We start from the raw sequence: 17,068 nt of genomic DNA, 5'->3' as shown, positions 1-17,068 counted from the left end.
GAACGTCAGCAAGACCAAGGAGCTGGTGGTGGACTTCAGAAGGGGTCAGCACAGAGACTACAAGCCCATTATCATCAATGGAGCTCCAGTGGAGAGGGTGCAGTCCTTCAAGTATCTTGGTGTCCACATCTCCTCAGACCGGACATGGGCTGCCCACATTCAGGTCCAGACCAAAAAGGCTAGGCAGCGCCTGTATCACCTACGACAACTGAGGAAGTTCAGGGTCTCTCCAAAGATCCTCAGGATTTTCTATACAGGCGCTGTGGAGAGCATCCTCACACAGAACATGACATCATGGTTTGGGAACAGCTGTGTGAAGGACCAAAAAGCTCTCCAGAGAGTGATCCGTACAGCAGAACGCTGCTGCAGGATTGCTCTCCCCTCGCTTCAGGACACCTACACCAGGAGATGCCGGACTAGAGCAGCGCAGATACTGAAGGACCCGTCCCATCCTGACAACAAACTGTTCCAACTTCTGCAATCTGGTAGAAGGTTCCGCATCTTCCGGGCAAGGACAGAGAGACTCAAGAGGAGCTTCTATCACCAAGCCATCCGTGCCCTAAACACACACACCCGCCCTCTCACATCATCTATAATTGACTGAGACAGGACTCTTCCAGACACTAAACCAAGGCACAATGTACATTTCAATTCCTTTAATTTTAAATATGTTTATATTGTCTATCCTGTAAAATAGTCAGATGTCTATTCATATTAATGTACAGAATTCACCTGCTTGCTGCCACTACTGCACATTCACCCAGTGTACATACTATATGTGTGTGTAAAAAAAAACACCCAGCACGCCCCTGCGGGCGGTTTATCCTTCAAGCTCGGGTCCTCTACCAGAGGCCTGGGAGCTTGAGGGTCCTGCGCAGTATCTTAGCTGTTCCCAGGACTGCGCTCTTCTGGACAGAGATCTCCGATGTTGTTCCCGGGATCTGCTGGAGCCACTCGCCTAGCTTGGGAGTCACCGCACCTAGTGCTCCGATTACCACGGGGACCACCGATACCTTCACCCTCCACATCCTCTCGAGCTCTTCTCTGAGCCCTTGGTATTTCTCCAGCTTCTCGTGTTCCTTCTTCCTGATATTGCTGTCATTCGGAACCGCTACATCGATCACTACGGCCGTCTTCTTCTGTTTGTCTACCACCACTATGTCCGGTTGGTTAGCCACCACCATTTTGTCCGTCTGTATCTGGAAGTCCCACAGGATCTTAGCTCGGTCATTCTCCACCACCCTTGGGGGCATCTCCCATTTTGACCTCGGGACTTCCAGGTTATACTCGGCACAGATGTTCCTGTACACTATGCCGGCCACTTGGTTATGGCGTTCCATGTATGCCTTGCCTGCTAGCATCTTGCACCCTGCTGTTATGTGCTGGATTGTCTCTGGGGCATCTTTACACAGCCTGCACCTGGGGTCTTGCCTGGTGTGATAGACCCCAGACTCTATGGATCTTGTGCTCAGAGCTTGTTCTTGTGCTGCCATGATTAGTGCTTCTGTGCTGTCTTTCAGTCCAGCTTTGTCCAGCCACTGGTAGGATTTCTGGATATCAGCCACCTCCTCTATCTGCCGGTGGTACATACCGTGCAGGGGCCTGTCCTTCCATGATGGTTCCTCGTCTCCCTCCTCTTTCTTGGGTTTCTGCTGCCTGAGGTATTCACTGAGCACTCGGTCAGTTGGGGCCATCTTCCCAATGTATTCTTGGATGTTCGTTGTCTCATCCTGGACTGTGGTGCTGACACTCACCAGTCCCCGGCCCCCTTCCTTCCGCTTAGCGTACAGCCTCAGGGTGCTGGATTTGGGGTGAAACCCTCCATGCATGGTAAGGAGCTTTCTTGTCTTTATGTCAGTGGCTTCTATCTCCTCCTTTGGCCAGCCTATTACCCCAGCAGGGTACCTGATCACGGGCAGGGCGTACGTGTTGATGGCCCGGATCTTGTTCTTACCATTCAGCTGACTCCTCAGGACTTGCCTGACCCTCTGCAGGTACTTGGTGGTTGCAGCTTTTCTAGTGGCCTCTTCATGGTTCCCATTCGCCTGCGGGATCCCCAAGTACTTGTAACTGTCCTCTATGTCTGCAATGTTGCCTTCTGGTAGTTCAATCCCCTCAGTTCTGACTACCTTCCCTCTCTTTGTTACCATCCGACTACACTTCTCCAGTCCGAACGACATTCCAATGTCATTGCTGTATAGCCTGGTAGTGTGGATCAGTGAATCGATGTCTCGTTCACTCTTGGCATACAGCTTGATGTCATCCATGTACAGGAGGTGGCTGACAACTGCTCCGTTCCGTAGTCGGTATCCGTAGCCAGTCTTGTTAATGATCTCACTGAGGGGGTTCAGGCCTATGCAGAACAGCAGTGGGGACAGAGCATCTCCTTGGTAGATCCCGCACTTGATGGTGACTTGTGCTATGGGCTTGGCCTCTAGTGTTGTACGCCACATCCCCATTGAGTTCCTGATGAAGGCTCTTAGGGTCCCATTGATCTTGTACAATTCTAGGCATTCCAGTATCCAGCTGTGGGGCATTGAGTCATAGGCCTTCTTGTAATCAATCCAGGCAGTGCACAGGTTGGTCAGTCTGGTCTTGCAGTCTCGGCTGATTGTTCTGTCTACCAGTAGCTGGTGTTTTGCGCCTCTGGTATTCTTGCCAATTCCTTTCTGTGTCCCGCTCATGTATTGACCCATGTGCCTGTTCATCTTAGCCGATATGATGCCTGACAGGAGCTTCCATGTAGTACTGAGGCAGGTTATTGGTCGGTAGTTGGAGGGGACCGGTCCCTTCTTGGGGTCCTTGGGGATCAGGACCGTCCGGCCTTCAGTTAGCCATTCCGGGTGTCTCTCGTTAACTAGCAGCTGGTTCATTTGTGATGCCAGACGCTCGTGGAGTGCAGTTAGCTTCTTCAGCCAGTAGGCGTGAACCATGTCGGGCCCTGGTGCTGTCCAACTCTTCATACTGGAGACCCTTTCTTGGATATCTGCCACTGTGATGGTTACTGGACCCTGTTCAGGGAGGTCGCTGTGGTCTGCCCTCAGATCCTCTAGCCACTGAGCATTGCCGTTATGGGTTGCATCCTTCTCCCATATGCTCTTCCAGTATTGCTCCGTCTCCAGCCTTGGTGGTGCTGTTCTCTTATTGTTCCCTTGCCACTGAGAGTACACCTTTGCTGGTTCTGTGGAGAACAGCTGGTTTATTCTCCTGCCTTCTATCTCTCTGGTGTACCTCCTCAAGCGGCTGGCCAAGGCTGTGAGTCTTTGCTTGGCAGTTTCCAAGGCCTCAGGTATGGACAGCTTGCTGTATTTCTTAGGCACCTTATTCGTCGCACCTTTCTGCAACTCCGTTAGTTGGCTAACCTCTCTCCGTGCTACTTTGATCTTGCCCTCTAGCCTCCTTCTCCATGGAGGGTACTGCCCCTTGTGGCTGTTCAACTTGTAGCCAAGCATCTCACTGATCACTGCTGCCGTATTGTAGATCAGCTTGTTAGTGTCGGTAATCGTGGTTGTAGGTATTGCCCGTAGTGCTGCATTAACATCATCTAGCAGACCTTCTGAGGGAACTTCACGTAATCTTGGTAACCGGCTACGGGGGATCCAGGTTTCAAGCTTGGCCATGATCCTATTTTTCAGGTCAGTTCCTCTCGCACTCAACGATCCTTCTCCTATCACACTTGGGGCTATGTACCCAATCTCGGGTGGGGGTGATGATATCTCCCCCCTGACCTGGCGTCCTGACTCCTCCTTGCCGTAGCATTTGTGTTGTACCTCGTCAATCTCTAGCTGTGAGAGCAGTCCCTTCTTTCGAATGTTGGAACACTGAGCTACTAGTTGTTTCGCCGTCATTGTAAAACAGCCTGTTTCAGTTTAATCGTTGTTTTCAATAAATTGGATGCTCAAAAAATGTTTTGTCTCACTCCAATTTCTTCTTGTTGCACGTTGAAGCTCTACTTGGAACCTGCAAAACATGACTTTTTTGCATGGTTGTATTCAACAGTCTTAAACTTTTGATTGGAACTGTACTAGCACCACCATATTTTACTGTTGGTATGTTGTTCCTTTTCTGAAATTCTGTGTTACTTTTACGCAGATGTTATGAGACACACACCTTCCAAAAATTTAAACTTTAGTCTTGTCAGTCCAGAAAGTGTTTTCCCAAAGGTCATGGGGATTATCAAGATGTTTTCTAGCATAACTGAGACGAGCCTTTATGTTCCATTTGCTGAGCAGTGGTTTTGTCTTTGGAACTCATTTCTGTCCAATCTCTTTCTTATGGTGGAGTCATGAACTCTGACATTAACTCAGGCAAGTGAGGCCTACAGTTCTTTGGATCTTACTGATTTTTTGGGGATCAGGGCATGATATTTGGCTTTTGAGGATCAGTTGGTCTACTCCACTTTGTCAGGCAGGTCTTATAATAATAATCAGGCTGAGAAACTGAACTCAACTTTCCAAAGATGTGATACACCACAGCTAATTTATGTTAAAACAAAGGGGGGCCATCACTCGTTCACACAGGGTCACATAGGTTTGGATTTTTTTCCGCTAAATAATAAACACCTTCATTTGAAAACTGCATTTTGTGTTTGCTTGTGTTATCTTTGTCAAATATTTAATTTTGTTTGATGATCTGAAAGATTTAAGTGTGGCAAACAGGATGGCAAACACTTTTTCATACCACTGTGTTTATATTTGTGTGTGTGCCCCGAGGATTCGTTCATTTTAAAAATGAACCAGGTTGTTGATTTGACCACTCCTAAAGGTTGGATGTTGCTGATGCTGAGAGGATGGATTTTTAGGTAAAGACGGGTAGAGGTTAACCAATATGCAAAAATCTGCATCAACAAGTTGGGGAACAATTTCAGAATGATCTCCTTCAACATAAAATTGTGAAGACTGTAAATATTTCATCTTCTACTGTCACGGTCCTGGGTCGGTGACCCAGTGTTTTGAGTTTCTTGTGTCTCTGAGTTTTTGTATTATGATCTTAGTTCTCTTTGTTGCCCCAGTTTATTCTTTAGTCTAGTGTCTTAGTTTGGCTTTCTTGTATTCTCTTTAGTTTTCTGAGTATTTAGCTGCCCTCTGTCTCCTTGTTATTGTTCTCTGTGTTTCTTAGTTGTTCTGTCTCCCCTAGTCAAGTCTGCGTCTATGTTACATTTCCTGTTTTACTTTGAAGGTCTGTGTCCTACGTGAATGTATTGAGTTTCGCTTCCCTTGGGTGTCGTTATGTCCGATTTCTCCCAGCTGTGCTCTCCTTCTGTGTCTCATTCCCCTCGTTATTTCCCAGTGTATTTAAGCCCTGTGTTTCTGTGTCAGTGTTGTGATTGCCCTCATGCTATGTGTTTCTCCGCGTGCGTGCGTGCGTGCGTGCGTGCGTGCGTGCGTGCGTGCGTGCGTGCGTGCGTGCGTGCGTGCGTGCGTGCGTGCGTGCGTGCGTGTTTTGTTAGATTCTTTTCAGTTTAGGATTTGTAGAGTTCTTTGTTCAGCAATAAAAGCTGCCATTTTGAGTTCAATCCCGTTTCTAGTGAGTTTGTGTTTGGGTCCAATTCCTGCCTGCACACAGCCGAAACATGACATCTACAATACATAATATCAAAAAAATTGTGACATTTCTGTGTACAAGCGACAAGGACAAAAAACCCAAAACGCTGCATTCCTTTGATCTTCGTGCCCTCTGGTGGCAATATATTTAAAAAAGGCACGATTTTGTCATGGAAATCACTGTGTGGGCTCGTGAAAGCTTCCAGAAATCATTGCCTCTGAACACAGTTCACAGTGTCATCAACAAATGCAGGTTAAAGCTCTATCATGCAAAAAACCCCATAAATGAACATGATCCAGACCACCACCTTGTTCTGGGGGCTAAAGCTAATTTCTAATGGTCTGAGGCAAAGTAGAAAATGTTCTGTGGCCGGACTAATTAAAATGTGAAATGCAAGTGTTTGCAGTCAAAAACAGAACTCCTGACTTGTCCATGGCCCCAGATATTCTGATACCATTTTAAAATAAAAAATAATCAGGGCTATCACGGCATAGTAGCACAACATCCAAGTGGTGTCTGAAATGTATTAGTACCTGTCTGCACTTGTTCCCGATTACTATACCTTCTAGCAAATATTATACAGTGAATGAGTGAGTGAACAACTGGACAATTCAAAGTGGCAGAGCATGACACGATTTCACATGCACCTATAGCTATGTATTTTACCAATTGTTCCCTGTTTATAGTGAATAAATCTTTAGAAAATAGGCAAATGATTTAGAAAATGTCCGCTACTGTCACATGAAACACCAGAAAGCATGGTTTAGAACCTGTACACCTCATCTGTCCATAGAGACATCATGCATGGCTGCCTGTCTGTTATCAGAAGAAAAAAAATCTCCAGATATGATTTTCTTTCCCGGTAATCTGGTGTCTGGTGAGCACGGCACAGTGGTTTGTCACCTACTCTGCATCAACAGCAAGATTTGCTTCTTATAAAAAAAATGCATTTAAGACTTTAGTTGTCCAACTCAAACTATAAATATGTTAGCAGCTCATTGTTAAATAGCCCATCTATAAAGTCATCATCATATAAGCTTCAAAAACGTGGAGCTACTGCATAACACAGAGTTATTCAGTGTTTCTGACTGCTTTTCATGGGGCATATTCACAATTGATATTAAAAATGAGTATGTAATATAATTCAGTGTAATGAACAGCTGCAGCACACTTGCACAGGAGGATTGAGTTCAGCGAGAGTGTGGTGTAAAAATGTTTGAGGTACAGGCAGAAGATTAATCTTCAATTGAAATGATTTAAGAAGACTTCAATCATTTTTAAAGCAATAAATGAAATTAAATACGTACAGTAAAATTGACAAAAAGTTCAACTGAATTCAAGTTTTGCTAGTTTAGTTTAAGTCGTTCAGTTACTTTCCACCATTACAGCTTTGGTGTCAATATTCAACATAACATAACTCATCTAGACTTTACAATAACAGCTCTCACTGCACTTTAAATTTCAGAGGTTATATGTAAATAAGGTTAGTGCTAAATTCATGCTTGAACTAAATAGTCTTACTCCTGACAATTTGGACATTTATTGAATACGGGACCAAAATGACCTTTTTACATTTTTGCCTCTGTCCTCGTCACTTCCCATGTTGACCTAAAGAGGGCAGTGCAGGACTGTAGTTGGGCTGGATTACAGCCCGTCGGCACAGGGAACATATTACAAATTCAAGTCAGCCACTACTGGTGGATGCCTGCTGGCCAAATGTTTGACTTAATACCTCTGCCTGTGTGTGTGTGAACGTCTGATTAAAATGTCTCTTGACCTGACTGTGACACCCTCAGTTGATGAACTCATTGTCTGACAGTCTGCAAACAACCCACTGATGCTCTGAGAGGGAAACAGAAAAAGCAACAGGGTAAAGAACTTCCATAAATGAGCCTCCTTTTCAAAGGCTTATCGTGCCTCCTGGCACAATGATTGTTCTTACATATCATCCTGCACCACTTTGGAGTTGATTCCCTCATTTTCTCTGCTCTGTTCTCAGATGAGTAGCTGCAGGCAAAGCTGTGGATAAGTGGAAAAAGAAATACAGAGAGCGTGAGAGAGATAGATGGAGAGGAGCCTGTGCTGCTTAACTTAATTCTTAACTGGCTGATTTATGTAAAGCACAGGCATGAGCGGGAAATGATCTTAGATGCCCACTTCTGCACAGTAAAACATCAAGCTGGAATTCAGTGGAAACAACTAATCCTTTTCTCACTTTCATCTTAAAATAATGCAAATATATATATATATATGTATATAAAAACACCCAGCACGCCCCTGCGGGCGGTTTTATCCTTCAAGCTCGGGTCCTCTACCAGAGGCCTGGGAGCTTGAGGGTCCTGCGCAGTATCTTAGCTGTTCCCAGGACTGCGTTCTTCTGGACAGAGATCTCCGATGTTATTCCCGGGATCTGCTGGAGCCACTCGCCTAGCTTGGGAGTCACCGCACCTAGTGCTCCGATTACCACGGGGACCACCGTTACCTTCACCCTCCACATCCTCTCGAGCTCTTCTCTGAGCCCTTGGTATTTCTCCAGCTTCTCGTGTTCCTTCTTCCTGATATTGCTGTCATTCGGAACCGCTACATCGATCACTACGGCCGTCTTCTTCTGTTTGTCTACCACCACTATGTCCGGTTGGTTAGCCACCACCATTTTGTCCGTCTGTATCTGGAAGTCCCACAGGATCTTAGCTCGTTCATTCTTCACCACCCTTGGGGGCATCTCCCATTTTGACCTCGGGACTTCCAGGTTATACTCGGCACAGATGTTCCTGTACACTATGCCGGCCACTTGGTTATGGCGTTCCATGTATGCCTTGCCTGCTAGCATCTTGCACCCTGCTGTTATGTGCTGGATTGTCTCTGGGGCATCTTTACACAGCCTGCACCTGGGGTCTTGCCTGGTGGAGAATGCGGGCAATATATATATATATATATATATATATATATATATATATATATATATATATATATATATATATATATATATATATATATATATATTTATACACACCGTATTCATTTCAAGAACGTTTTTTTTCAGACCACTTTAAGACCCGTCCAACATGATGCGCTAACTTAGCTGGAGAAGATAAGGTGAATGTGAGTGTTGCTGAGAACTCAGTCCCCTAATTACACTGTAAGAAAAAAAGAACACACACACCAGCAGCGACTGCTATTTAAAAAGCAAAGTCTTGGAAACACAAACCATCTATGCTTGCTGTGTGTCACAGATGAGTCATGGCTGGGCTTTTTTTTGGCTGTTTTTTCTTATAAATAAGGTTATTCATAACCTTATTTAAAAAGTTCACATGACAGAAAGAAGTGACTTTTCAGACTGAGAAAATAAACTAATACCAGCCGACAGCACAATATTTGTGTCTGATAAGATGCTCACTGTGTCAGTTTTGACGACATGCCAGTCAGGCCTGGATGTCTGTGTTAAAGCCAGTGACTGATGTAGCGGGTGGTGCAAATGAGTGACCAGCAGTTAGACACTGAAACAGAGGTTAGATCAGGTTAGGTGTGTGTCTATCAAAACATTAAACATTTTTACCCCCCCCCCCCCCCCCCCCAAAAAAAAAAAAAAAAAAGAGGGAATAACAGCATTCAAAATGTTGCTAAACTTTAAAAGTCAAGTAGCTAACTGTCCTCTACGTAGTAGTTTAAATACAAATGCTAAGATAAAAATAAATGGTGTTGATATTGAAAGAGGCAGTGAAAATAAATTTCTGGGGGTAATAACAGATGAAAAACTTAACTGGAGAGCTCACGTAAGATATGTTCATTCCAAAGTATCACGTAGCATTGCAAACTAAACAAGGCAAAACAGGTATTCGACAGAACATCACTTCATATTCTCTACTGTTCACTGGTTTCACCATACTTAAGCTATTGTGCAGAGGTCTGGGGCAACAACTATAAAACGACACTACATTCACTTTTTACTCTTCAAAAAAAAAAAAAAGCAGTTCGAATCATCCACAATGCAGGTTACAGGAACATACAAACTCACTATTTTTGCAGTCTGAAATATTGAAAAGTGACGAACTAGTGAAATTCCAAACAGCACAAATTCTATTCAAAGCAAAACTGCCAGGTAATATTCAGAGTATGTTTTTCTTGCAAGAAGGAAGTTATAAGGTACGAACTACAAGAAAAAGCTTTTGTGTTTCTGTGCATGGAGTGAAACTGTGGAACAGTTTGAATACGGAATTAAAGCAACTTCCAAACATAAAACAGTTCAAAAAGAGTTAAAAAATATGATCTTCTCGAACTATAAAGAAAGGGAAAATATTGAAGTTAAGTGAATGTCTCTATTTAAAAGATTTCATGATGTGATTTCATAGTATATAGTATATATTATATCAGAAATCTGTTCACTATTTTTATTACAGATTATATCAGTAATGAAGCTGACTAAACATTAACTGATAACTTCTGGCAAAGGGGTGGGATTAAATAAGTGTGTAATTCTTCCCACTCCCTTTCAACATGTAAATGAATCAGGACGGTAGCTATGTTGAAATGTATTGACTTTTGTATAGTATTTTTTTCTCTCTCTCTTATTTTCTTTACTAAATGTACCTGTATATTGTTTACATGTTTGAAATAAATTAACAACAACAACAACAACTACATCAGCAGTCCCCAACCCCTGGGCCATAGACCGGTACCGGTCCGTGAGTCGTTTGGTACTGGGCCGCAAGAGTTGAGGCTCAGGTGTGAAATTTATGGTTTTCAGGGTTTTTATCATTAACTTGGTTTCCCTGGGTCTTTTCCCGTGTTGTAGTTGTGTGTCTTATTTCAAAAGAAATATTTACGCTGGTCACTCATATAGTGACCAGAGAGCATTAAAGGGCAGAGAGGATGATTTTACTCTTAATGTTGTTGGTGCATTTTCAGGAGGACGCTGCTAATAAAGTTACACAATTACACAGTTCGCGTTTATTTTCATTATATTTACAAAATACCACAGTTTTTGTTTTGATCGTATCATTTTATTTGGTTGTATTTATCCCCGACACCTTAAAGGCTGATCCATGAAAATATTGTCTGACATTAAAGCGGTCCGTGACGCAAAAAAGGTTGGGGACCGCTGCTCTACATCTTCACATTCTCTGTTTAACAAGAACATATAATAAGGCAGATCCCTCCACTACACAACTGTGAGGGCTCAGACTGCAAAATGTCCAGCTGTTCATGAAAAATTACATGTCAGTTGTAAAAAAAGAAAAGAAAAGCCAGAAACCATAATTGATGTTATGAAATGTGTTAAAAGGTTCCTGGCATGACAGCAGTTGAATGAGTGTTTGTCTGTTAAGTGGTGGTGCTGTACAGGAGCAATGCCAAAGTCAACCGAACAAGAAACATAGTGCTGGGTGGGTTGGATGTCTGGTAAGAGAGGGAGACGGAGATAGAAAGAAAGAGAAAGCTGAGATAGACAGCTCTTAAATGCTGCAGGCATGGACCACCATCAGCAGCACTGATTAACTCCACCTACTACTAACCTGCAACGTAACACAGGGAGACCAAACGGGGGGAAAACACAGCAGGCCTACACAAGGAAGGAGGGCCATCATGTGTATAACCTGGTGTATCTAGTATCTTTTTGGTGGTTTTTTGGGGTGGTTATTTTTATTCATCCCATCCATCCATACATTTTCTTCTACTTACCTACGGCTGGCTTGAGGGTGCAGCAGCATAAGCAAAGATGCCCCAACCCCCCTTGCCCCAGCCACCTCCTCTGGCTTATCTAGGGGGAACACAGAGGCGTTCTCAGGCCAGCTGAGAGATGTAATCTCTCCAGGGGTATGTCTGCCTCAGGGCCCCCTTCTGGTGGGACATGTTTGAAACACCTCCTTGGGAGGCAAACCACCTCAACTGACTTCTTTTCATGTTGGGGGGTAGCGGCTCTACTCTGAGCCACTCTCAGATCACTGAACTCCTTACCCTATCTCTAAGGGAGAAGTCAGTCAACTTTTGGAGAAAGCTCATTTCTGCTGTTGGTTTCTGCAATCTTATTCTTTTAGTCACTACACAGAACTTGTGACCATAGGTGAGGTTAGGGATGTAGTTAGGGACGTCCTTAAAACTCTAAACAGAATTGGTAACAAATGGAAACCCTACCAGAATCCAACTCGCACTAGGAACGAGTCTGACCTATTACTGGGAATGTGGCCCAAGCTCCTGCAACAGTTATACAGTGACCGGATGAATAGTAGCAACGTGTCAGACGCCCCTGATTCACCTCCCATAGTATACTCCCAGGGACGCGATCAAATGCCTTGTCCCAGCCCAGAAAACACATGTAGATTGGTTGGGAAAATGCCCACGCACCGTCAAATATCCTCAAGAGGATAAGCAGCTGGTCCAGCGTTCCACAACCAGGATGACAACCGCATTGTTTCTCCTGTATCCAAGTTTTAAGTAAGAACAAACTCTCCTCTTAAGTACCCTTAGGCATAGACCTTCCCAGGGAGGCTGAGGAGCGTGAACCCTCTGTAGCTGGAGCACACTCTCCAGTCTTCATTTTTAAACATGGGGACCATCACCCCAGTCTACCAGTCCAGAGGCGGCACCTCAGATCGCCAACCAATGTTGTAGAGGCGTGTCAACTAGGTCAGCCCTATACATGCAGGGCATTTAGGAACTTAGGGCAAACCTCATCCACACCAGAGACCCTGCCACCAAGAAGTTATTTACCTGCCTCAGTGACCTCACCCCTAGTAATTGGCATCTTGTCTTCCTCATCAGCAGATTCTCCTTCCTCTATAAAAGACATGTCAGTGGGATTAAGTAGGTCCTCGAAGTATTTCTTTTGTCACTAGACTATGTCCTCAATTGAAGTCAGCTGCACCTCACCCTCAGTGTACACCATATGAGTTACCTTCTTAGTCACCTGACAGTTTGCCAAAATTGCTTCAAGGCAGATCAAAGGTCCTTTTCAATGGCATCACTGACCTCCTCCCACACCTGAGTTTTCCCTTTTGCACAAAAATGCAATAACAAAACATCACATTAGTTTCAGATCTGGAAGGCTGTTCATCCCAATTACAGGCCTACCGGTCTTGCTGTAAATGACCATGTGATAACTGAAATCTCCCAGTAGGACAACAGTGTCACCAGATGGAGCACCCGACATATACATATTACCACATTTGGGAAAACACATCAGCACACACACTGATTCAATTCAATTCAATTCAATTTTATTTTATATTGCACCAAATCACAACAACAGTCGCTTCAAAGCACTTTTTTAAGGAAGACCCTACAATAATACATACAGAGAAAAACCCAACAGTCAAATGACCCCCTATGAGCAAGCACTTTGGCGACAGTGGGAAGGAAAAACTCCCTTTTAACAGGAATAAACCTCCAGCAGAACCAGGCTCAGGGAGGGGCGGGGCCATCTGCTGCGACTGGTTGGGGTGAGAGGTGATGCCACTTGTTGAGGTGATGAGGTGGTGGAGGTACGACAATTTAGGCTTGTTATGTACTCACAGAAACTGGGTACCTTGGAGTCATTGAGCCAATCATGAATTCCTCTATAAACCAAATTTTTCTAGAGTCAAATGTGAGGGCATCAGTCTGAAAGCTAAAGCCTCAACCTTGAAATGAACTTAACTCATAGTTCCTAAATCTCTGCAAGGAAAAGTTGTGCACCTGGCCCACGTGGGACATCAAGTCATGGTTCGCAACAAGCACCGCCTACTGGTGGCCACACATGGATGAGTTTGTCCACAAAAGTTCTTTCAGCATGCACAACCTGCCAGGCTTGTGATAAAACAGCTACTGTTTGAGCTGCCCCATTACAACCCATCAAGTTTCCAGTAGGTCCATTCCAACATGTTGCAGTCGACATTGTTGATCCATTTGAACATTAGACCTATGACTGGAGGTTTGAATAGAATAGAATAATCCTTTAATTGTCCCACAAGGGGAAATTTGGTTGTAACAGCAGCAAGAAAAACACATATACAAACAAACAGGACACAGGACACAAAACAGGACAATAGTTACCAAAAACCTTATTGACTATTTTAGTAAGTGGCCTGAAGCTGCATTCACCCCAAATGCCACAACTGCAACTGTGATTGCATTCCTAACTTCTGTTTTTGCTGATTTTCTGACTGAGCATGGCATTAACCACATCAGGACAAGCAGATCGCATCCTCAGGTGAACGGAGGTGTGGAGCACTTTAACAGACAACTGAAGGACTCTATTCAGAAAGCACAAGCTACACAACGAGCCTGGAAAACTGTGGTTACAGAACTTCTTCACAGTTATTGGGCTACCCTTATGCTACAACTGGTGGGTACCCTTTCCATCTCCTCAGAGGGATGCCAATGCAGACTAAATTGGACATCCTGCCTCTGCTGATGGATGGACAGTATTAACACATCAGAATTAAAATGGCACAGACACAGGACAAAAGTGCACTCTACACAGTATGTATCTACTAGTATCTACACAGAGTATGCAAACCTTTCCATTGGGAAAAGGAGAGACACAGTACAGCAATCCATTGTTGGTACAGCAGCGATGTATTCTCAGTGATGGGAAGAGATGGAATGCAACGTGTTTCATGGCCAGAGAGCTCAAAAGAAGCACCAAGAGCTGATACAGCGAATGAAAATGTCATGCAGACACAGACAGTCACACGTTCAACTCTGCAAAGGGAAAGACAGCCCCCAACAAAAGACTATGTCATGAAATAAGTCTGGGGTTATAGTTAAACTTCTAACTGTGGCATACACTGTTATGCTAATCAGACAAAGAAACAAAAATGTGAGTTTGATTTAAAGTACTTAATTTCAGTAATGCCTTCTGCCAAAGTATTTTGTGTTTTTTAAAAAAGAAAAAGGTAAACCTGATTTAGTTATTAAAATACTGGCCCAGACTAAAATGAGGATAAAAGTTAAATGCAGATGCTTTGCTTTGCCCTTTTTATCCACATTTTTCATCAGAGACACAATGCTTTATTTTGTCATTACAGTCTTTTAAGTTGCCAGAAGAATAAAACTTGACTGAAGTATTACTTAGGCACCTTTAAAAATATACATGTTGTTTAATGTTTGACTGATACTTGCACTTGGCTGATATTTGCTTTTTTGGGTGAAAAGTGAGCTATACAGCCAAGAACCCAGAGTGATGTTATTGCTTAGTCAAATATAAACCCCAGCTCAGTAGCCAAACCCTGAACTTCAACAGGTAATGAAATGATGACCAGTCAGGCATCAGCTTTAAAGTCTCTTTGTGCTGTTTTTCTGCTTTACTTTGTGTTCTCAGTTTTGTGTCCATACCTAAATACTAAAGGAAGGATCATGTGTGACCTCATTAGGACAGGGATTTGTGTTGGCGTGTAGGGCTGTAGTCTATAGGTTTATAGTGTTAAATGGCCTCATCCTGTTTGTCAAAATGGTGATCCTTCATTTCCATGTTCAGGAAGTGGAGAGAACCACATGGAGATAAATCTAGCAAATAGGACTAAGGGCAAGCAAAGATTGACGTGGCTAAAAAACTCTGGTGTCATCTGTGGTAGTTGGCACTTACCATAGTTGAATAAGTTTCTGCTGATTGCTCTCCCTCAGACTACTCAAATTCCTCTGCACATTATGGTAGAACTCATTGGGGACTAATTCAGTTGCTCCCAGATTTGCTCCAGACTGGCTGTGCAACTTTGGTTTTGGAAACTTTGCACTCTTCCAGGGGAAACTGATGAAACCACTTGGTTGTTGTTGGAGACCCAGCTTTCTTCAATGGCAGTGATCCTTAACATGAAATGATTTTCAAATAGAAGTGGATGTGTAATATATGTTTGCACTGATTGCCTATCACGCTTCTCCTCGGTCAGAAGGAATGGTACTCCACAGTGATGTAGTTCAAATAACTTTAATAAGGAGGTGGCAGATGGCATCAACAGGATGAACAGCGTTGGCAGGGATGCGATTGAATTACAACATTCAAATGTAAGTAAAGGGGGTGTGAGTGTGTGTATGTGTGTAGTCATGTGGTAAGCACGCACACAGTATTTGTCACGGTCCTGAGTCTGTGGACTCAGTGTTTTTCTGTTTGTATTAGTTATCTTTGATTTCATGATGTGTTTTGATTCTCTTGGGTTTGATTTCTGTCGCTAGTATTCCTAACTCTCTAGGTCCTTGGCATTTCTTGTGTTCTCCTTCTTAGGTCATGGTTCTGTGTTACTTCTGTTAGTATACAGTCATTTCTGTCAGTGTGTCTCTTGTTCTGTCACTGTATCCCCTAGTTTAGTCCATGTCTGTTCAGTTTCCTGTTTTACTTTGAAAGTCTGTGTACTATGTCAATGTTTTGAGTTTTGCCTCCCCTTGTCTTGTCATGTCTGATGAGTCCCAGCTGTGCTCTCCTCCTGTTTCACATTCGCTAATCACCTCACTATGTATTTAAGCCCTGTGTTTTTCCCTGCCAGTTGTTGCGTCCTCCACGTTTGTTGTGTGTGTATTCATTGTCGTCTACCTTCAGCATCTCCAGTCTAGTTAGTTTAAGTTGTTGTTTATGTATCGCCAAGGGTGACTCACCAGCAAATAAAGCTGTCGTTTAAGTTAATGTTTTGTCTCCGAGTCCTGCACGTGGGTCCAGCCACTGACAGCCACACAACTCATCGTGACAGTATCAACTCACACAGGAATGCAAGTAAATACGTTACTCCTCCGATGCACCTCTCAGCTGTGCAGAACCGCACTGAACACATTCCCAACCGGAAGTACAATACTGAGGTGCATCGTGGGTGACTTAGTCTAAACAAGGTGCAGTAAACAAGTGGACTTTTAACAGCTGCCCCAGTATTTGTATGCAAATACACTCATCCTAAAGTCCTTCTAGTTTGAGACAGTATCATTTGAGTTCTCAGGAACTTTGGGAAGTTCCACAAGCTTAGTTACCGGGCGAACATAGGTACTGTCTTTAACCTTGACCTCGGCAGCTCGAACAATGCCATCAGCCCAGGAAAACTTTGGAAATGGTACCCACAGGCCAAAGGCCTCTAGGCAGATTAGAGTCCACAATCATAACAGCTTGTCCCACTGCCATGTTGTCAGTGGACTTCCTCCATTTCTGTCGGAGTTGCAGTCCTGGGAGGTAGTTCTGTATGAACCGCTTCCAGAAGTGGTCGCTGATGACCTGACTGTGTCTCCATCTTCTGTTCGAAACAGTACCTGAGGGGCCGTAAACTGCCTGGGGTAGTGCCGAATCATGCCGCCCCATCAAGAGAAGATTTGGTGGGATGGGATCTGGGTCAGCTGTGTCAGCTGATGCATAGCCGAGTGGTTTAGAGTTCAAAATGCCCTCAACCTCTATGAGGGCTGTGAGTAGGACTTCTTTGGCCACAACTTGGTCTTTAAGGACTACTTGCAGAGCTGACTTCACTGCTCTAATTTCCCTTTCCCAGGCTCCCCTGAAATGAGGAGAGTGTGGGGGATTGAAGTGGAAGTTGATAGTCTGCTTGGCTAGTTCAGGCTCCATGTTTTCAAACGCAGTTTGTTC

The sequence above is a fragment of the Mchenga conophoros genome, linkage group LG5 (assembly GCF_057382185.1).
Source record: "Mchenga conophoros isolate Kocher_MC1m ecotype Shallow Benthic linkage group LG5, M_conophoros_male_GT1.1, whole genome shotgun sequence".
NCBI classification, from domain to species: Eukaryota; Metazoa; Chordata; class Actinopteri; order Cichliformes; family Cichlidae; genus Mchenga; species Mchenga conophoros.
Note: the sequence above shows the minus strand (reverse complement) of the source record.